This window comes from Ovis canadensis, chromosome 7, assembly GCF_042477335.2.
Source record: "Ovis canadensis isolate MfBH-ARS-UI-01 breed Bighorn chromosome 7, ARS-UI_OviCan_v2, whole genome shotgun sequence".
Taxonomy (NCBI): Eukaryota; Metazoa; Chordata; class Mammalia; order Artiodactyla; family Bovidae; genus Ovis; species Ovis canadensis.
The window spans coordinates 44,735,091-44,758,087 of record NC_091251.1 but is presented as its reverse complement, the minus strand read 5'-3'; positions in this window follow the sequence as shown (position 1 = coordinate 44,758,087).

Here is a 22,997-nt window from a genome sequence, read left to right as displayed (position 1 = left end):
ATAGACATAGTAGAAAGCAGGCCTAAATGACGGGAAATCTGTTTTGCACAATTTCCCTAAAATTTTGCAGCTAATGGGAAAATGAGCTGCAGTGGGAAAATCATCCCCTCTTTTAAACTGTTTCCTGATGCTATCAACAAGCAGGTTTATCTTCCTATTTCTTCCTAAGTATTGTGTGTAAAGGTAAAAAATTTAGGAGACATAGGGAGCTGTGTGAAAAGTCACAAAATAAAAGCTCTCAGTGAGGAATCATGGGCTCATACAACTTCATTCTTAGGAAGGTGGTGCCCCTGTATAGACAAAAAGGGCTCTGCTGTTAATGATGATGTCACTGAGTTGAGTGCCTGTTCTGTTAGCCATCAAGGGATACTGAGCCATGCTCATTATATTTTTCCATGTCACCAGGAACTCACATTTTGCTGGGTTAGAGCATTCCTCTTGGTGCGGAGACTACACAGGTTGTCTCTTCTCTAACTTGGCTAATCTTGCCACAGATGGTTACTGTGACCTTGGATGTCTTACAGTCAGGCTCAAACCAACTGAGCTAATTGGCTTAGACACTCTTAGGGATGGTGCAGAGACCCCACCTCTGGGATAACAACACCCTGTGTCTAAAGTGGCCTGTGGGAAATTTACAGGGTCATGATCATGTTATTTACATGCAAGTAGGAGAGGAAAATCCATTCCAGCAGGCTGCATTCTAACTGCAAATACCAGAAGTTATCAATACACAAGAGGAAAGCCAAACAGTCTACTAGCTTTTTCTCAGAATGCCTAGGAAAGTGAGCCAAATGCATTAGTGGTTATAAAGGGCTTGGGCAAAATCCTATGGCCCTTGGTATCAGATGTTTTCCTTATGCTAATTTTGCAGATAGCAGCTTTTGCCTAACATTTTCATGGTTAAACCAAGAACATATATATATATGCATTTTTTTAGAGCTCTGTTTATATTGCAGTCATCTCTCTGTGGAAGCCCTAGATTGGCCTCTTGGCTTCCTCAAAAGTCTTCTCTGACCCATTTGTTAACAACCGGAAGTTACCAGTAAACACTCAACTCTACCTTCTCCTGGTTCAAGTTTACATATGATGCCTTTAGAGCAAGGTTCCAAGTCAGTCCATTGTCATCTTTCATGTGTAGCTAAAAGTTAAAATTTAATTTTAAAGATTTCATTTAGCTTGCAGATTTGGGCAGTTTCATTAGCCCCAGCAGGAAAGGATTGAAAGCTTTGTCTTTGGATAATTTACCTGGGTTCTTGGAGAAAACCGACAGTACAGATTGTGGGGGAAAAGTTGACCCACAGCGCCATCTCCTGGTATATCTTGTTTGTTACACAGGGTGAGAAACAGGGAACCTGATGAGCTGAGCACTTCTAGTAACTTTCAGGTCATAAAAGTACATCAAGCTAATACTGGTGTCAATGAATGGTCCTCAAAATACGGAAGTGTGAGTGTGGGCTTCCCAGAAACCCCCAGGACATTTATTGGGCCAAGTAATAAAATTCACCAATGTGGTGTACACCCAGATATGCTGAAAGCTGGCAAGAGCAGACACATGTTAAAAGGGAAAGTGAGGGACTTCCCTGGTTGGTGGTCCAGTGGTTGGGAACACGCCCTGCAATGCAGAGGGTGCAGGTTCTATACCTGGTTGGGGAACAGGAGCCCATGTGCCACTGAGCCACCAGGGGCAACTACTAAGCCACAGCTAGCTAGTCCCTACACCACATAATCCCTCTTGACACAATGAAGATCCCACATACTGCAACTAAGACCCAATGCAATCAAATAAATAAGTTCTTAAAAGGGGAGGCAAGGATGCAAAAAGCCTCTGTAACAATGTGAGAAAGCGTCCAGGAGGATACTAACAGGAGGATAAAAGAGTATCAGTTATGATCATAAGCATAAAAAGAAAAAAATGAGGAACAGTGAAAAGTGGAATGCATAAAGATAGCAACAGTGTGGTTGATTTCTTTTTCCAGCGTCACTTAATATTATGCTTTGTATATGAGACCTCATTTTGTGACGGTGTACCATACTCACAGGAAACATTCTCCCACATAGAAGAAAAAAAATGCAACCAATTCACATGTGGTGACCACTACCAATCTTGCCCAACAACCATTCTTTTCCTTCCCTACGTCAGCTGCAGATCTTGTAAGGACCTGTGAAACTGGAATCATGGGAGAGCATTAATCCAGTATCACTAATCATCAGAAATTTAACAGACCAACGAACATCCCCTCCAACAGTCACTTCCAAACCTGGCTTATACAAGTTTTTTAAAGCAATTTTCTCTTCCCTACTCAGATCTACTGCAACAGAAACTCTAGAGATGGAACTCAAGAAACTGAAGGTTCAAAATGCTGCCCCAGTGATTCTAAACAGCAGCCAGCCCATGAGCTCAAAATTGTGACCGCCTGGATGTTTCACAGCTGTATCTTGTTGAGAAAGGGAACGCACAGTGGATAAAATCCCCTGCCTCGCTGCCTACGCTGCCTCCAGGAGATGTAGCTTTGGTTCCAGATTGTCAAGGGTAAGCAAGTTTTACTGCAAATGTTTGCTTATAGTTAACTGGTTTTCTTTGGGGCAGACTGTTTTCAAATGAAGAAATAGCCCAATTTGTATATAATCTATGGCTGATTTCTTTCCAAATCTTTTCTCTACGAACTATGAAAGTTATGGTCATTTTATTGTTCACCAAAGTCTAAGTCCGGAAAGGAAAAATGACTTGGATGATGGGGACTGAAGTGCATGGTTACCCAAGAAAGAAGCCCTTCTGGTCCAGGACTGGGTGACTCTGGAACATTAACTATGCCAATGAGCTAGTAGGAATCTCGTGGAGCAAGACTGGAAGTTAGAAAATACGTGCACTTGTGGCAACTTTGGAGTGAGTTAATAAATGGTGGAACTAAGATGGGAAATGAAAGGAAGCATGTTTTCTTCAAAGTGATCTGTGAATCCCATTTCCAAGAAAAAGCCTCCCTAAATACCCTCATCAAAATTCACCTGTCCCACTCTGAATTTATCCCACTCTCGCATTCTTTATCAGAGTCCTTGCATCACAGTATTAGAGTTGATCAGGTGGTGTGTATCTTAATTCCCTGTCAACACATTCCAATCTGCCCAGGGGACAGACCTGTATTCTCACCTTTTCATGCCCTGATGCACCTAGGAGAGAACTTTACCCACAATTGAAACTTATATTAGCTACATTTTTGAAAGAAACTGGTGACTGATTTGGTTAAAGAGCAAGGCTAGTGTCAGTGATTAGAACCGGCACTTCATTTAAAACAGAGACTGTAATTCCTAATGGTAGAAATTACAAAAAAAAAAGAGAGAGAGAGAACAGCTAGCGTCAGTACATGTTGTCACCAGTTCACTTTAAGAATCCTTTGGGCTGTGACCTCTTGGCCCTGACTGAAGGAGGAATGTGAGTCTAGGACAGTCTCCCCAGAAGTGCGTCCCCAGCTGGACACAAAGCAAAGCAGGAATTATGGGACCGGAAGAAGCCTCCAGATTTCCCACCACATGCCTGAAATCTCACAACTCACCCTTCTGAGAGTGAGAAACAGAGGGCTGTATTGGTGATGGACAGGGAGGCCTGGCGTGCTGCGATTCACGGGGTTGCAAGGAGTCGGACACGACTGAGCGACTGAACTGAACTGAACTGATGCGGATGGTGAGGGCTCTCTGAGGTTCCCAGGAAGGAGAATGGAACAGACTTTAAAAAGAGACTGAAGGCCATGACCTCCTAAAAGCTAAGGTGTTCTGTTTAAAATACGTATCTATATATATAGTTTATTTTTGTTGCACTGGTCTTTGTTGCTCAGCACGGCCTTTTCTCTGGTTGCAGACAGCAGGGACTACTCTCGGTTTCTGTGCTGAGGCCTCTCATTGCGGTGGCTTCTCTTGTTGCGGAGCACAGTCTCTAAGCACACCGGCTCAGTAGTTGTGGCTCGTGGATCCCAGAGCACAGGCTCAGAAGCCGTGGTGCAGGAGTTTAGTTGTTCAGCAGCATGTGGAGTCTTCCCGGACCAGGGATCAAACCCGCGTCCCTCGCGTTAGCAGGCAGATTCTTAACCACTGTTCCACCAGGGAAGTCCAGCTAAAGTGTTTTGACTGTGAAAGAAGCTCAGAGAGGGGAGGGGGTCTGTTGAATGATCTGCTAAAACTTTCTACTTGTCTGCTTCTGCTCATACTGGTGAGAAAGGACAAAAGCAGGAGGAAGTCTCCTACGAATCAGAAATACAGAAGGGGCAAAACAGAGAAAGAAGCTTTATAGCCAGAAATACTGTCGGTGTTTTTCCCGTCAGTGAAAACATTTGAGTAGCTTGCATACGTACCAGTAGTCCATTTTACAGAACGCTATTTTCATTTTATTCCATTTCTTTCCAGAGTCTCTGCTAAGCTATAAGACCTTGGCTGTGGCCCTGTTAATCAATCTACAAGCACATGTTCTAAGTCATTAGTTTCAGAATGAGCTCATTTATTACAAACTCATACTATAGGTATGCCCCTCCACGCAAACCTAATGTGTGTAAAAATTTAGATTTACACCTGCCGTAAATTAGGGAGATGTAGCCCTGTTTAAAAAAATAAGTATGCACTTTAAAAGAGGATTTATCACAGCTCTTTTGAAACTGTGAGTTTATGGTACAATCTGAAGGCAACTTTTGCTTATGAAGAGCTCATACTCCAGAGTTTGACAGCGGAGTTCATTGTGAGCTCTGCTAATTGTGAGCTCTCACTGTGAGACTTAGGGCAGTGAGGCAACCTCTCTTTGCTTCTGTGTCTTGATCCATAAAAAGGAGATACGATACAGGTCTTGGCACTGTGCCTGGCAGAGTGTGGCACAGTGCTGTGAGGGCCAGATGAAGGGGCAGGGCTTGAACTAGGTAGAAAATCTGACACTAAATAGAAATTTATTTTCTCCAGAAAGATCTCATCATAATGGTTGTATGTCTTTTTGAAAAGCAAATAAAAGTCATTCTATGGAGAGCTGCAGGAAGAAATCACAAGTGCTATTATTTAGATACAGATTTTTCCATTTTTTCTTCATCTTACTTTCTCTGGCATCAAATTGATAGGATCTTCCCAGCTACCTCAGAATCAGTCCAACCCAGCTAAGAGGAGAAGGAAGTTTCCACATCAGGAAAACCATATAAATCACATTTCTGATTAGTTCCTGTACTTCTTCCTATCAGGAATGAAGACAAATAGATGGGGGGTTGCTGAGTGATAGACAGTTGATCAATAGATGGTTAATGAGTTGCTCCTCAAACAATCAATGCTAAATGATAATCATATCTAATTTCTATGCATAAAAAAGTCATGTGTTCTGGTCTTACACATGTTAGCAGTAATCTTATGGCTGAAAAAACAATGATCATAAAAATTATTCTTTTCATTGAAAGCTGGTCGATTTAAAGCTAACTGTAAAGATGAATTTAGCAAATATTCAAAGCAAATGAAATGCTAGTTCAGAAAACATTCTTATGTTTTAATTTTGTCTGGACCTAATGAATTTAAAAATAATGATCCAAATAATGCTAAGTGTTTTGTTATATGTAATTGTGGGTAGAGTTCAAAATAAGTAACTACACAGATTTTTCCAAACACTCTAGTACAGTAAGTTGTACAGGTGCAGGGTCCATTTCTGTACTGAAAATGCTGATATTTTGTTCACCATGGGTTTTTTGAATTTTTTTAATATTGCATTAAAATCCTCTTGACTACTGAAGGTTTTGATGACCCCTCAAATTTAGTGTCCAGGGTAATTAAACGCCTCGCTTGTCTCACCCTCACCCTGGCCCCGCTGGGGAAGTGTGCTCCATGTGCTTAGTGAGAGGAGCTGTAGTCACATGGCACAGGACAAAGGCATCAGGAAAGATGAAGAAGCAGAGCTGGAAATCAACTGTCGCAATCAGTTTTGGCCATTTTTGTACTTTATTAATGGAAATTGTATAGTATGTATTCTGGCTTATTTCCTTTTTGATGTTGTGTTTGTGAAAGGCATCTGTAAGGTTGTGTATACTTGTAAATCATTCACACTCGCTGTATAGAATTTCATATTGCAAAGACATCACAGTGCTGATAGGCATTTGAATGGTCACAGTCTAGAACTATTTTGAATAGGGCTTCCTTGAATGATCCAGTATAAATTTCTGTTAAATATCTATGCATTTTCATTTGGGTACATGCCTGGGAGTGGAATGGCTGGGTCAGTGGGTACATGTATGTTCATTTTCAGTAGATATTGATGGTTTTCTAATGATTCATTTATGTAGTTTCATCAAGTCTTTAATAAGATAAGGCTTGCAGTTTGTTCTTTTTCAAGATGGTCTTAGCTGTCTTTGGCCCTTTGCATTTCTAAACAAAATTTAGAAGTAGCTTGTCTATTTGCACAATAAGAAAAAAAAAGAAAAGACTTTTATTGGATTTCTTTTAAATCTATAAACTCAAAGTGGTGAGAACTGATATCTTTACCTCATGCTTCCATGTCTTCTTAAATCTCTCTCAATGTCTTATACTTTTGTATGTGTACTTAGAAAACATAAGTAGCTGATAAATAGGTAAAATAGGCAATCAAGAAACACGTGCACAAGACTTTAGGCTGCGTTACATTTTCAGCCACACTATTCAAACCACCAACACCTGAACTCAGATGTCTGGTCCACACTCTGGGAAGGGCCTGCACGGGCCCTTCCTTCAGTTTGATAGAACTCCCTCCTGCCTCTGTCACTCCTAACGGACAACACCTAATCTTGATGAATCAATTCAGGTTTTACTCTCTGTAGAGTCAGCAGGTCTCCCTTGCGGCCTCCCGCTACATTCTCTTATGCTGCTGCTGCTGCTAAGTCGCTTCAGTCATGTCTGGCTCTGTGTGATCCCATAGACGGCAGCCCACCAGGCTCCCCTGTCCCTGGGATTCTCCAGGCAAGAACACTGGAGTGGGTTGCCATTTCCTTCTCCAATGCATGAAAGTGAAAAGTGAAAGGGAAGTCGCTCAGTCGTGTCTGACTCTTAGCAACCCCATGAACTGCAGCCTACCAGGCTCCTCTGTCCATGGGATTTTCCAGGCAAGAGTACTAGAGCGGGGTGCCATTGCCTTCTCCAACACTCTCCTATACTTGGTTTTAAATCACACAGTGTGTTGTGATGAGCTGCTCCAATGCCCACTAAACTTCTGGGCACTGACCAGAGCCAGCCAGCACTTGGAAGATGCATGTGGGGTATATGAAAAATATGAAAAGCTATTCCTTTTTTTTTTTTTTTTTTTTGAGCTGTTTGGTTTAGGTGTTTTATTGCCTGGTTTGCTTGTTTTATCTTTGTAGGACTTTGTGGGATTTAAGTTTAGTCAGTGGAGGGCTTCCCAGGTGATGCAGTAAAGAATCCACCTGCCAATTCAGGAGACACAGGAGACACAGGTTCAATCCCTGGGTTGGGAAGATCCCCTGGAGGAGGGCATGGCAACCCACTCCAATGTTCTTGCCTGGAGAATCCCCATGGACACAGGCTCCTGCTGGGCTACAGTCCAGGGGGTTGCAAAGAGTCAGATAGGACTGAGCACACACATACACGTCTTAGTCAAAGAAGAAAATGTCTTACTTTGACCCTCTGGTGCATATCAATCTGATTTTTGTTTCATGAATCATTTTGATCTGAAAATATCCATATATACCTAACCTCTTTAATGTTTTGAAGTGGATACATTTCTTAGTGTGATTCCACTTGTGACTCCACACGTTCTAAGTTAGTTTAAAAGAAAACTGTTAAATGAATGTCTTCCAAACACTGTTATCAGTAACCAGAGTTCATGGACAGGTAGTCACACCGCTAATGACCACTAGGTGGCAGTTTCACTCTCAGTATGACCAGCCTGACTCTGCCTTGCCGTGTCCTTCAAGTAGTCTGGGGATGCAACATGAACCATGAGGCGAAGCTCGCTTAACAAGCCCTGTTGGTGGAAAAATGAAGGCCAAAAATCATCTATGAAGAAAATGGAATTATGGGGAATACAGTATGTGTATTGAAATTGAATGCCGTTAGACATTATTTCACTGAAAGTTTAGCAAATAACTAAATTGACCACATCCACAAAATCAGAAAGATGTGGAATCCCAGGCACAGGTCAGACAATGTTGAAAGGTAAAGAAGTCTTGTTGGCCCTCCCCAGCTAGAATCGAGCCCATTGGGGTGGCGGAGACGGGGGACAGGTGGAGATAGGGTAAAGGGCTGAGCCCCTGGTAATGTTTTTAAATCTTCCTGTTTAGAGGCTTTAGAGAAAACTGGGTGGGACTCTACCCAGCTGTTTATGGTTGAAACTGCCGTCTGCTGTTTGCTCTGTGTGTGAGGGGTGGAGGCAAAGGACATGTACCAAGTACCTGTTCTATGCAAGCAAGACACTGCACCAGCTACGAGCCACTAACCACTAGGGGCTACAGGCTTTGTGAACAGGAACAGTTTCTTTACTGGAGTGTGAGCTGGGAAAAGGCTGAGGAGGAGAGGGAGAGCAAGGTGTGAAAGAAGAGCTAGTGGAAAGGGGTTCTGCCCTGCCATCACCACCACTGACAGGCCCATCCCAAGAGGGGTGGGGAAGGAAAGAAATACGTGGGACTCCCCACCAAGCATCCAAGAAGAGAGATTGTATGCTCACCCCCACCCCACCCGGCCCATTCCAGCTGGAGTTTCCTGAGCAGCAGCCCCTGTAGACACATCTGCCCCTGGGTCACGAGGAGGGAGGAAGTGGGAAGAGGACAGGTGGGGTGGTTTGAGGAAGGGGCCTGAGGCCACTTCCAGGCTTCCCTGGAGTCAAGTGCTATAGTGGAGGAAAGCCATGAATTTGCTTGGACCCAGCATGGTCTGGAGGCCTTAGCTACCACCTGAGATAACTTACTTGCTCCAGGACAGCACTTGGAGGAGAGAAGAGGAGCTTAGAGGTTGCGTGTGAACCACCAGCCTGGGGTGAGGGGTCAGGGGCTGCCTCTCTGAAGCAGCAAAGATGACAGGAAGCAGTAAGGGATCCTATGAGCTTCCTGAAAAGGCCAGCCTCTAGCGGCATCTCTCCCAGGGGCCAGGCTGGGGCATGCCAGCAACGATAGAGCAGAGAAGTAAACTCAGATGTGCCGAGAAAGGCATAGGGCCAGAAGGAAGGATCCCTGCCTTCACCAGCACTCAGCCAGCCATGCAAAGGGACTTCTCCAACACTGGCAGCTACCAAGGAAGTTAGGGTCCCACAGGCAAGAAAATTATATTGATTTATAAAATATATTCTACTCCGTAGCCATTAGTGTTAGTTTTCTATTGCTGCTATAACACATTGCCATACGTAAGCAATTTTAAACACAAAGATATCATATCTCAGTTCCATGGTCCAGAAGCCCCCTGAGGCTCTCGAGGCTGAAATCGAGGCATCAGCAGGGCTGTTTCTCTGCTTAGGCTCTGAGCAAGAGTCCTTTCTTTGCTCTTTCGGGTGTTGGCAGTTCATAGGCTGTGGGACTGAGGTCCCCATTTCCTTGCTGGCTGTCCCCTGGGGTCACCCTTAGCTTCTGGAGGACTCTCTCTGGTCATTCACATAGCCCCCTGACATCTCAGAACCAGCGGGACCACAAGTCCTTACCCTGCCATCTCTTTGGCCTTCTTCCACACTCACATTTCTCTCTCTGGGCACACCCAAGGAAGGTTGTCTGCTTTTAAGAACTCCCATGATTAGAATGGGCCCACTGGATAATTTGGGGCTTCCCTGGTTGTTCAGTGGTAAAGAATTCACCTGCCAATACAAGAGACCCAGGTTCAGTCCCTGGGTCAGGAAGATCCCCTGGAGAAGGCAATGGCAACCTACTTCAGTGCTCTTTCCTGGGAAATCCCATGGACAGAGGAGCCTGATGGGCTGCAGTCCATGGGGTTGCAGAGAGTCAGACACAGCTGAGAGGCTAAACAACAACAGCTGGTTAATCCTCTCTATCTCAAGGTCTACAGTGCTAACCATGCCTGCAAAACCCCTTTTTGCCAAGTCAGGTCTCATATTCAGAGGTTCTGGGGATTAGGCCATGAACGTCTTTGGGGAGCCATTATTCTGTCTGCCACACCGTTCTGTATTTATTGGGCCAAGCACAGTGCTAGGTGCTGGGTCTCAGATGCTGGCATCAGGGGAGTTAGGCTGGGGAGGAAGCTGGGGGTGGGGTGGGCAGGCAGCACAGGGGACCTCTGTCTTATGACTCCTTTGGAACACCTCAGGGAGCATCGTCTGCTGAAATATAATACAAACTGCACCTCCACCCCATTCACCTCCTTGGCTTCCCAGCCCTCACCCCTGAGCCATGAGGCTGCCGCCTGGTCCAGCATTCGCTGGAGATCTCTGGAAAGGGTCGTGCCAGTTCTCTGGGAAGCTGAAGAGTGAAGCTCACCAGAGGACTGAGACGGGGAACCTGCCAGATCTGGGCTCAGCCACAGTAGAGAGACTGATGAGGCCCCAGAGGCCTGGACACAGACACTGCTTCTGCCCTTTTGCCCATTTCCTGACCTGGTTTGCAGTCCCCACGGGGCTAGAGGGGGAAATGCCCAGGATCTTCTAGGTCCCTTGTGGCTCCATACCATAAAAGGGGTGGGGAGAGGGCAGAAAAAACCTTGATTTCTTACTGCTAAAGCCCTATCCGACTGAGGCTCCCTGGCCTATATTTTATAGCTCCTGAGCTCATGGGAGCCACCATCTTGCTGGGTTTTTCTCAACCACAATCATGGTGAGTCAGCACAGTGGTTAGCTCTCAGCCGCAGGCCCCAGCAGAACCCCAGGTGGAGCAGCATCCTGAGGAGCTGGCCCCGCCGCCGTGGTCCCACCGCCGTCTTCCCTTCAGGCCAAGGCCTCTCTGGGCTGACTGCCCACCAGGGGCACACCCAAGCAGCTGTGCATCAAGCTGGGTGCAGGGCTTCCACAGCCATGGTGTGAAAGGTGAAGGTGATAAACCAGAGAAGATGTCATCAGCCAGGTCCGACTAGTCCAGGCTGGCATTTGGCCAACAGCATCTGTCTGCTTCTGGCCAAACTTGAGGAGGGAGGGAGTTGATGAGGCTTTCTGCCTTCCTCTGCTCTGGTGTCCATATCTGGGAGCCAGGCCCTGACAACTAGCACCCTGCACACAGAGTCCACCTCACGGCACCACATTCTGGCCACACAAGCTTCCAGTGACAGGACCAGCTACTGGGAAGGGGTGCTCAGTACCCCTCATTTAAAAGATTGTTTACTACTCACGCGACTTCCCTGGTGGCTCAGACAGTAAAAGCGACTGCCTACAATGTGGGAGACCAGGGTTCCATCCCTGGGTCGGGAAGATCTCCTGGAGACGGAAATGGCAACCCACTCCAGTATTCTTGCCAGGAAAATCCCATGGATGGAGGAGCCTGGTAGGCCACAATCCATGGGGTCACAAAGAGTCGGACATGACTGAACGACTTCACTTTCTTTTCTTTCCTTTATAACTCACGCCACAAAACCCAAAATGCCAGTGGCAGTTGCTTCTGCCCCTACCACTTAAAACTTGCTAGCAGCGGAGATCTTTAGGAGGTGATGCTTTCAAAACATAACATTCCTCACTTTATCTTTTCTGTGCCCTGCTTCAGGGCTCTTCATGTCCCTGACGCTTGCCCTGGGTGATACAAAAGCAGCTGAGAGCAGGGAGGACACTTGTCAGCAATTACTAGCTCTGTGGCTTGGAAGGAGAGTCTTGCTCTAAAGAGTCCCCACATCACCCCAGCCCTGAATTACTACAGCAGCTCTTGCAGGGTATGTATGCCCTGGGTTTCTGTTGAAGGACACTGACCTCCAGCTCAGCATTCAAGGAAATCTTTCCTCAGAGAGAGCCACGACAATGACCAGAATAATCAGCAGTTCTCATCGCATGCATGCTGAACTTCAAGAACCAAGTATGACAGAACTCGACTGCTGCTCATTATCAAGAAGACACAAGCTTCCTTGACCTCCCCAGTCTCCCATTGACTTCCCAATTGGCACAGTGGTAAAGAATCCATCTGTGGTGTAGGAAACCCAAGAGACACAGGTTTGGTCCCCGGGTCAGGAAGATTCCCTGGAGAAAGAAATGGCAGCCCACTCCAGTATTCTTGCCTGGGAGATCCCATGGACAGAGGAGCCAGAAGGGCTCTAGTCCATGGGGTCACAAAGAGTCTGACCTACCGGAACACACGCACAGGGTGCCACGAGAAGGCAGGTGGGGCAGGTGGTTAGGTAGCACTGTCACTGGGAGAGGCTCATGTGTTCTGGGAAGACAGGGTTTCTGCCGTAGACCATCTGGCAAACTTCTCAACTAGCCGTCCCCTCCTCAGGACCTTGAACACCGGCTTCTGTTCCTGTCCTGCATGGGCACATGCTTGCTCGGTCACTGAGCTGTGTCTGACTCTGCAGCCCCATGGACTGTAGCCCTCCAGGCTCCTCTGTCCATGGGATTTCCCAGGCGCGGATACTGGAGCGGGTTACCATTTCTGTCTCCAGAGGATCTCCCCGACCCAGGGATTGAGCTCGGGTCTCCTGCTTGGCAGGCAGATTCTTTGCCACCGAGACACTAGGGAAGCGCCATTCATGTCCTGAGACTGGACTGAGTCCCATGTGTGCCCTTCAGACAAGCCGGGAGCCTGAGCCCCTGCTCCACCCCACAGCTTTCCCACTCTTCCTGCCACATCCCAAGGCTGCTCCTACATCACTGCCTTTCCTGATCTTCCCTCTGTCTGGAACATTCCTCCTGTGGTTGTCTGCGCGGCTGGGTCACTCTTAGGGTTCAGGCCTCAGTTATACCGTCTTCTCTCAGAGAGGCTTCCCTGACACCCTCTCCGAGGCATCCCAACCGCCCCGCCCACCCAAGGCCTTCCTCTCCTCCCATCCTCTCTCGTCTTCTTGTTCTCGCTGTCTGGCATGGTCTGATCTGGTTTGCTTTTTGTGCTGCCTTGCATCACCTGACAAGAGTGTGAGCCTTCTGGAAGCAAGGCTCTTGTCCGTCTTGCTCACTGCCATGTTCCCAGGGCCTCCGAAGGTGCCTGGAACACAGCTGGCAGCCAACAGATAGTTGGTGGAGAAATGTAGAAAGTCATATTCAGACAGATGTGTGGGATGGTCTGGGCCTCCCCACGGGGTCAGACTTGAGGAGGAGAGCAGGGTCATGGGACTCTTCAGGAAACCCCTGAGTGGACCAGGACTCTGGCAAAGAGGCGGGACCAGGCGGCTGGATGCCCTGAGGAATGGCTGCTCCAGATCAAACATAAGGCTGTGTTAGGTCATTCCCCCGACTGTCCCCACCCCAGGGAAGAAGAGCACCGAAGTGTGAGATAACTAGGACCCTCCAGGCCTGGGATGCAAACCCTTTGTTGTGGTGGTGCAGTCACTAAGTCGTGTCCAACTCTCTGCAACCCCATGGACTGCAGCACGCCAGACTTCTCTCTCAGAGTTTGCTCAAATTCATGTCCATTGAGTCAGTGATGCCATCCAACTATCTCATCCCCTATCGCCCCTTCTCCTACCCTTTGGGAGGATCTTATTTCCAGAGAGCTTCCGTGAAGACCTCTGGAAACAAAGACATAGCATTTTCAGAATATCCTCAAGTCAAGAAACTCAAGAGAGTGCCCCAAGTGTGAGAAGTAACTCTTAGGGAGGAGAGTTTAATTGGGCACAAACACTGCTTGGAACTACCATCTCACTGGGCTTCCTAAATGATACGCTGCTCAGTTGTGTCTGATCTTTGCAGCCCCATGGACTGTAGCCTGCCAGGCTCCTCTGTCCATGGAATTTTCCAGGCAAGAACACTGGAGTGGGTTTCCATTTTCCTCCTCCAGGGGATCTTCCCGACCCAGAGATCAAACCTGCAGCTCTTGCATCTCCTGTATTGGCAGGCAGATTGTTTACCACTAGCACCACCTGGGAAGCCCCTATATGATATAGTCCTACAGAAAGTAGCAAAGCTGAGGCAAGGCAAGTCTAACTCAAAGGCAGTCAATAGAAGCCAAGAGTCAGGAGAGGCCAAGAGATGACTGCAAGGTTATTTGCATTAGATCACTGGATTTCTTTACAGTTTTCCACTGATGAAAGGTAGTTTGCAAAGTTATGATGTGTCCATTTTCTTTATTTTTCCTGTTCATCAAAATCCCTATCTGAAAATGAAACTACTATCTAGATAGTTCATTGCCAGCTTCTAGTTTAAAAAAAAATAAAATTGGGGCACAAAGCCATATTTGAAGTTTGGAAAATTATCAAAATTCATGTCTAAAATAAGGAATCTGAATTGTCTTGGATCTTGGTTAAATATCTAGTAAATCTACTCATCCAGCCAGTAATCTCAGGCTTCTTTGGTAGCTTAGATAGTAAAGAATTTGCCTGGAATGCAGGAGACCTGGGTTTGATCCCTGGGTCAGGAAGATCCCCTGGAGAAGGAAGTGGCAACCCACTCTAGTATTCTTGCCTGGGAAATCCCATGGACAGAGGAGCCTGGCGGGCTACAGTCCACGGGGTCTCAATGGCTTGAACACAACTGGTCGACCAACACTTTGACTATTCACTTCAGCCAGTAATCTCAGTGAGTTATGATTCTAACCAGGTTTTCGACTGAATTGAGTCTTCAGTAGTTTTCTATTCAGAGCGTCCAAGTTAACCATAGTAAAGGCCCCTTTACTATTTAATCACTGTAAAATAATCAAAGCTCCAGTGCAAATCAGTCATCAGAAATACAAGTGTTTCTGGGGAAGTTCTTGGGCCCTATCCCTATAGGCTGCTTAAGGGGAGGGGAGTTATTTGCTTCTGCTCATCTGCAAAATTGAGATGGTTAGAAATTTCTACAATAGCACTAAGCAACTGCCCAAAGGGAGATAGAAACAGAGCATCTGATCTGGCAGTTTCTCCATCTGGAAAGAGAAAAGTCAAGTCCAGTCTTTCTTTTCTTCCTGATAAAGCTAATTGCCTTAGGTTAACGCAATGCATTAACATCTATTTCTGCTTTATTGACTATGCCAAAGCTTTTGACTGTGTGGATCACAATAAACTGGAAAATTCTGAAAGAGATGGGAATACCAGACTACCTGACCTGCCTCTTGAGAAACCTACATGTAGGTCAGTAAGCAACAGTTAGAACTGGACATGGAAAAACAGACTGGTTCCAAATAGGAAAAGGAGCACATCAAGTCTGTATATTGTCACCCTACTTATTTAACTTCTATGCAGAGTACATCATGAGAAACACTGGGCTGGAAGAAGCAAAAGCTGGAATCAAGATTGCCAGAAGAAATATCAATAACCTCAGATATGCAGATGACACCATCTTTATGGCAGAAAATGAAGGGGAACTAAAAAGCCTCTTGATGAAAGTGAAAGAGGAGAGTGAAAAAGTTGACTTAAAGCTCAACATTCAGAAAACGAAGATCATGGCATCCGGTCCCATCACTTCATGGGAAATAGATGGGGAAACAGTGGAAAACAGTGTCACACTTTATTTTGGGGGGCTCCAAAATCACTGCCGATGGTGACTGCAGCCATGAAATTAAAAGACGCTTACTCCTTGGAAGGAAAGTTATGACCAACCTAGATAGCATATTCAAAAGCAGAGACGTTACTTTGCCAGCAGAGGTCCATGTAGTCAAGGCTATGGTTTTTCCAGTGGTCATGTATGGAGGTGAGAGTTGGACTGTGAAGAAAGCTGAGCGCCAAAGAATTGATGGTTTTGAACTGTGGTGTTGGAGAAGACTCTCGAGAGTCCCTTGGATAGCAAAGAGATCCAACCAGTCCATTCTGAAGGAGATCAGCCCTGGGATTTCTTTGGAAGGAATGATGCTAAAGCTGAAACTCCAGTACTTTGGCCACCTCATGCGAAGAGTTGACTCATTGGAAAAGACTCTGATGCTGGGAGGGATTGGGGGCAGGAGGAGAAGGGGATGACAGAGGATGAGATGGCTGGATGGCATCATGGACTCGATGGACGTGAGTCTGAGTGAACTCCGGGAGATGGTGATGGATAGGGAGGCCTGGCGTGCTGCGATTCATGGAGTCGCAAAGAGTTGGACACGGCTGAGCGACTGAACTGAACTGAATGCAATGCATAATACTTGGTGGCACAAAAAGAATAGAAAGTTCCAGAAGGTATGATTTGGAGCTCTGTGAAGAGCTGTGAGGAGCATACCCTAGGCAGGCAGTATAAATCCTCTGAAACTCTGATGTTCAGTGACAAGGGTGTCTGGAGCAGGAACAATGCCTGCATTCACATTCAGGCTCCAGAGAGAACAAAGCTCTTAGGTCTGCAGTTACCAGCCTGGTCTTGATTTTTGAACACATCCATTTGATGCTTGCTACTTTCCCAGGCATAATTTTCCCACGATGGTCTCACATGTACGTACATATGAGTAAAATGCCATAGTCCTCCATTATCTGTGGTTTAACTTCCCGCAGTTTCAGCTCCACATGGTCAACCACAGTCCAGAAATATTGCATTCAAAGTTTCAGAAATAACTCAGAAATTTTCAATTGGGTGCCATTCTGAGCAGCATGAGGAAATCCTGTGCTGCCCTCCTCAGAAGTCCTGGGAATGTCAGTCGGTCCTCCTGGGAGTGTCAGTCGGTCCTCCTGGGAGTGTCAGTCCATCCTCCTCAGCCCCCCTGGGAATGTCAGTTGGTTCTCCTGGGAGTGTCCGTCGGTCCTCCTCGGTCCTCCTGGGAGTGTCAGTACATCCTGTCCATGAGTCACATGGTAGCTTCCTAGGTCATCTGACTGTCCTGATAGGGCTTGTGTTCAAGTCAGGGCTTGTGTTCAAGTCACCCTTATTTTGCTTGACATCAGCCCCCAAATGCAAGAGGAGTGATGCTGGCAATTCAGATAAGCCAAAGAGAAGCCGTCAAGTGCTCCCTTTAAGAGAAAACTAAAAGTCCTCAACTTAATAAGGAAAGGGGGCGGGGGAAGTAAGTGCTGAGGCTGTTCTCTGGTGAGAATGAGTCTTCTATCCATAAAGTTGTGAAGAAAGATAAAGAAATTCTTGCTAGTTTTTCTAGTGTTGTACCTCAACTACAAGTTATAGCCACAGTGCATATTAAGTGCTTCATTAAGGTAGGAAAGGCATTAGCTTGTACTGAGACCACATTCATGTAACTTTTATTATAGGATATCATTTTAATTATTGTATTGTATTATCATTAATCTCTCACTGTGCCTAATTTATAAATTAAACTTTATCATAGGCATGTGTGTATAGGAAAAAATAATGTGTGTATATATATATATACACACACACACACACACACACACATATATATATATATACACATGTATATATAGGGTCTGGTGTTGTTCATGGTTTCAAGCATCCACTGCAGGTCTGACAATGTATCCTCAAGGATAAGGGGGGACTACTGCATGCTTTTTACACTTTGCTGGGTGTTGAAGTTGCTGCCTGATGGTAAGTCTTAGCCCTTTGCCTTGCAGTGGCTTTCCCTAATATGGGCTTGTGAAGCTCCACTGAGCAAAATACACACATCACAACAGTATCATAAGGCGGCCAAGTTCACATTTTCTGCCCTACTTCCCGAGCCTGCATCCTCAGGTGAAACTCTATTACAGTGTGTCCTTGCTTCCCTGGAGAATAAGCAGCTTCCAGAGTAGAAACTGCTTACTTAATCTTCGATTGCTTCGGCAGTAACAGACCTCCTACTCCCTTCTTGGCTCCATACCACCCCATCCAGCACCCCAGTACTTTCCCACCTCGACCTGAGACCAGCCTGGAGTCTATCTCTCGTGGTGCATGCCCCTGTGTTTAGAATATCCCAAACCCTGAGTTAAGGTTGCTCTGGTTCTTAATGTGTACCCTTGAAGATCAGGTCATATCCTGCTGAACTCTCTGGAGGAAGAGATCAGAGTGTACCTTCTTAGAGCCTGCCGCTCCAGGTCTGAGAACATTCTTGCTGATTCCTTCTCCCTTCAGACAATAGAGACAATGGCCACTAAGTGCTGGTCCAGCCTCACGCCTCCCATATCTCCGAGAGCCACAGCTTCCTGTGAGAAAGAAGATCTTCCCTTTATTCTCTCTCCACCCCACAGCCTGATGGCCTGGCCTGACTTTTTCCACTTGCCCCCTTGAGTTTCCTTCTCCCAGGATTAGTCATCCTCCCAGAGGTGCTTCTGGAGGGAAGTGGTTCAAAAAGAGGGCCATCCAGAGGCTGACTGTTTAAAAGATGGTGAGCCACAGAGGGGGCCTGAGAAACCAAGAGGGCTTTTGTTGAGGCATGCATTTTCCCCCTTAAGCCTCAGCCCATTCCCTTAATCCACGTGTATGTTTTAAGTCAGATAGATGTCAACACAATCCCCAACATCTCTTCTTTCTGATCAGTGTTCAATACCCAGACGAACTCTGGGGCATTGAAAGGGTTTCTGTGTGTGTGTGTACACTCGGTTGTGTCTGACTCTTTGCGATCCCATGGACTGTAGCCCACCAGGCTCCTCTGTCCATGGGATTCTGCAGCCAAGAACACTGGAGTGGGTTGCCATTTCCTCCTGCAGAGAATCTTCCCGACCTAGGGATTGAACTCGTGTCTCCTGTGTTGACAGGCAGATTCTTTACCACCTGTTCCACCTGGAAGCCCATAAGTGGCTGCAGTGATCCACACCTTCACTCTTACTTGGGATGCTCTTTGGAAAAGAAATCTTTCCCAGAGTCTCCCATTCTCAAGCAATTTTACAAGAGAGGAAGCTTGCACAACCCCTGGCCTGTCCCATACAATGTGTAATGTTTTTCACAACCTTTACATTTGAAATCCTATTGCCTCTCCATAAATCTCCTAATCCAACCCAGGAGGTCAGCAAAGCCTGCAAGACTCCCAGCTCACAGGCTCCTTGCTGCTGTGCCGCTAATCAGCCACCTGTGGATGCCCACCTATCGCAGGTTGGTGGGGCACTGGCTGCACTTCTCCAGATCCCCACTAGAGGGAGCCCTAACATTTATGTTCTCCCAAACCTGCCTGAATATACCTGATGCTTTTGAGAGGCCCACTCTTCCCTGTTGCTTCACATGCTAACAACAAATGTCTATAACAGCCACAACTTTTGGGTGCTCAGTGTACAGAGAGCTTTCACCTAGTATCTCAGCTTGTCTTCTCACGACCAAAGATGAACACTATTCTCATTCCCATCTTGCAGATGAGGACACTGGGGCACAAACCAGGTCAGCAACTCCCCCCAAATAAATGACATAATACATTATGTATAAAGCACCATGGGAGCATTGATGAAACAAAATAATCATCATAACTGATGTTTCTTGAGTGTATCCAGACTTGCACTAGAAGTTGCATGAACTCTCCTTAGCCTTCCCACCAGCTGGTCCAGAGATGACATCAGGAGCATGGGCAAGTGTTACTATCAGGAGAAGGAACATGTTTCTTAAAAGCCCCTGTCTTTTGACCATCTCCTCTGTTGTCTCTTGTTCTGAACACTAATGTTTTAAATGCATTTGAACACACCCAGCTTTTCCACCGCTTCTCTAACATCCTCTTATCCGAGTCTTCATGGCATTCAAGTCTGGGCTAACTTCATTTCCTCTCACTCCCCCCAGGACCTCTAGCTACATCAGTGGGAATTACTGTTAGTCCTAATTTAGAGATGAGGAGACCAGGGCTCAGATAAACCAAATAACTTGTATAAATTCATTCAGCTTATAAAGGAAGAATCGCAGTGTCTGAGGAGGGAGGTATGTATCAGTTCAGTTCAGTCACTCAGCCATGTCTTTGCGACCCCATGAATCGCAGCACACCAGGCTTCCCTGTCCATCACCATCTCCCGGAGTTCACTCAGACTCATGTCCATCGAGTCAGTGATGCCATCCAGCTATCTCATCCTCGGTCGTCCCCTTCTCCTCCTGCCCCCAATCCCCAGCATCAGAGTCTTTTCCAATGAGTCAACTCTTTGGCATGAGGTGGCCAAAGTACTGGAGTTTCAGCTTTAGCATCATTCCTTCCAAAGAAATCCAAGGGCTGATCTCCTTCAGAATGGACTGGTTGGATCTCCTTGCAGTCCAAGGGACTCTCGAGAGTCTTCTCCACAGTTGTCTTGAACCACAGTTCAAAAGCATCAATTCTTCGGCGCTCAGCCTTCTTCAAAGTCCAATTCTCACATCCATACATGACCACAGGAAAAACCATAGCCTTGACTACATGGACCTTTGCTGGCAAAGTAATGTCTCTGCTTTTCAATATACTATCTAGGTTGGTCATAACTTTTCTTCCAAGGAGTAAGCATCTTTTAATTTCATGGCTGCAGTCACCATCTGCAGTGATTTTGGAGCCCCAAAAAATAAAGTCTGACACTGTTTCCACTGTTTCCCCATCTATTTCCCATGAAGTGATGGGACCAGATGCCATGATCTTCGTTTTCTGAATGTATAGACATTGGTTAATGTCAAACTCCAGAGCAAGCAAGAAAATTAAGAGCATCACAGGCAAAGGAAACAGCCTGGACAGAAGTACAAAGAGGAGTGTTTGATTAAAGTCTCTAGAAAGATGTGTTTAGTGGGAGTACAGTTGGCCCTCTATATCCATGGGTTCCTTATGCATGGATTCAAGCAACTAAAATTGAAGATAATTTAAAAAAAAAATTCCAGAAACTTCCAAAAGCAAAATTTGAATTTGCATTGCACTGGCCACTATTTACATGGCATTTATATTGCATTAAATATGATAAACAATCTAGAGATGATTTAAACTATATAAGGGAATATGCTTAGGTTTATATGCAAATACTACACCATTTTCATAAGGAACTTGAGCATCCACAGATTTTGGTATCCATGGGGCTCCTGGGACCAATCCCTCATGGATACCAAGGGAAAACTGTATAGGGAGTGGAGGGACATGACCTTGTAGCTGGATGATGAGGGAATTGGTCTGCCAAGCTGAAAGGTAACACTCTACTGTGAACCAAAGATTTTTTTCTTAATTGAAGTAGAGTTGATTTACAATGTTAGTTTCAGGTGTACAACAAAGTGATTCCGTTTATCTACATTCATTTTTAGTTCATTTTTCATTATAGTTCAGTTCAGTTCAGTCACTCAGTCTTGTCCGACTCTTTGCAACCCCATGAATTGCAGTATGCCCAGGCCTCTCTGTCCATCAGAATCTCCCAGAGCTTACTCAAACTCATGTCCATAGAGTCAGTGATACCATCCAACCATCTCATCCTCTGTCGTCCCCTTCTCCTCCTGCCCCCAATCCCTCCCAGCATCAGCGTTTTTCCAAATGAGTCAGTTCTTCGCATCAGGTGGCCAAAGTGTTGGAGTTTCAGTTTCAGCATCAGGCCTTCAAATGAATATTCAGGACTGATTTCCTTTAGGATGAACTGGTTGGATCTCCTTGCTGTTCAAGGGACTCTCAAGAGTCTTCTCCAACACCACAGTTCAAAAGCATCAATTCTTTCGCACTCATCTTTCTTTATAGCCCAACTCTCACATCCATACATGACTACTGGAAAACCATAGCTTTGACAAGATGGACCTTTGTTGGCAAAGTAATGTCTCTGCTTTTGAATATGCTGTCTAGGTTGGTCATAGCTTTTCTTCCAAGGAGCAAGTGTCTTTTAATTTCATGGCTGCAATCACCATCTGCAGTGATTTTGGAGCCCCCCAAAATAAAGTCTGTCACTGTTTCCCCATCTATTTGCCATGAAGTGATGGGACCAGATGCCATGATCTTAGTTTTCTGAATGTTGAGTTTTAAGCCAACTTTTCACTCTCCTCTTTCACTTCCATCAAGAGGTTCTTTAGTTCTTCTTCACTTTCTGCCATAAGGGTGGTATCATCTGCATATCTGAGGTTATTGATATTTCTCCCAGCAATCTTGATTCCAGCTTGTGCTTCATACAGCCCAGCATTTCACATGATGTACTCTGCATATAAAGGTAAATAAGCAGAGTGACAATGTGTAGCCTTGGTATACTCCTTTCCCAATTTGGGACCAGTCTGTTGTTCCATGTCCAGTTCTAACTGTTGCTTCTTGACCTGCACACAGATTCCTCAGGAGGCAGGTCTACTCCCATCTCTTTAAGAGTTTTCCACAGTTTGTTGTGATCCACACAGTCAAAGACTTTGGCATAGTCAATAAAACAGAAGTAGATATTTTTTTGGAACTCTCTTGCTTTTTTTGATGATCCAACAGATGTTGGCAATTTGATCTCTGGTTCCTCTGCCTTTTCTAAATCCAGCTTGAACATCTGGACGTTCACAGTTCACGTACTGCTGAAGCCTGGCTTGGAGAATTTTGAGCATTCCTTTGCTAGTGTGTGAGATGAGTGCAATTGTGCGGTAGTTCATTATAGTTAATTATAAGATACTGAATATAGCTCCCTGTGCTGCACAGTAGGTCCTTGTTTTGTATCTGTTTTACATACAGTAGTGTGTACATGTTAATCCCAAATTTCAAATGTATCCTTTCTCTTCTTTCCCCTTTGATAATCATAAGTTTATTTTCAATGTCTGTGAGTCTCTTTCTGTTTTGTAAATAAGTTTATTTGTATTACTTTTTAGATTCCACATGTAGGTGATATTTGTTGTTGTCCGATTTACTTCACTGAGTATGATCACTAGGTCCAACCATGTAGCTGCAAACGGCATTATTTCATTCTTTTTATGGCTGAGTAATATATATTGGCATATAGATAAATGTATCACATCTTCTTTATCCATTCATCTGCTGATGGATATTTACTCTGTTCCATGTCTTGACTACTATAAGAGTGGTGTAATGACCATGAGGTTCACGTATCTTTTCAAATTAGAGTTTTCGTATTTCCCAGATATATGCTCAGGAATGGGATTGCTAGATTATATGGCAGGGCAATTTTTTAGTTTTTTGAGAAACCGCCATACTGTTTTCCATAGTGGCTGCCCCAGTTTATATTTCCACCAGCAGTGTAAGAGAGTTCCCTTCTCTCCACACCTTCTCCAGCATTTGTTATTTGCAGACTTCTTGATGGTGGCCATTCTGACT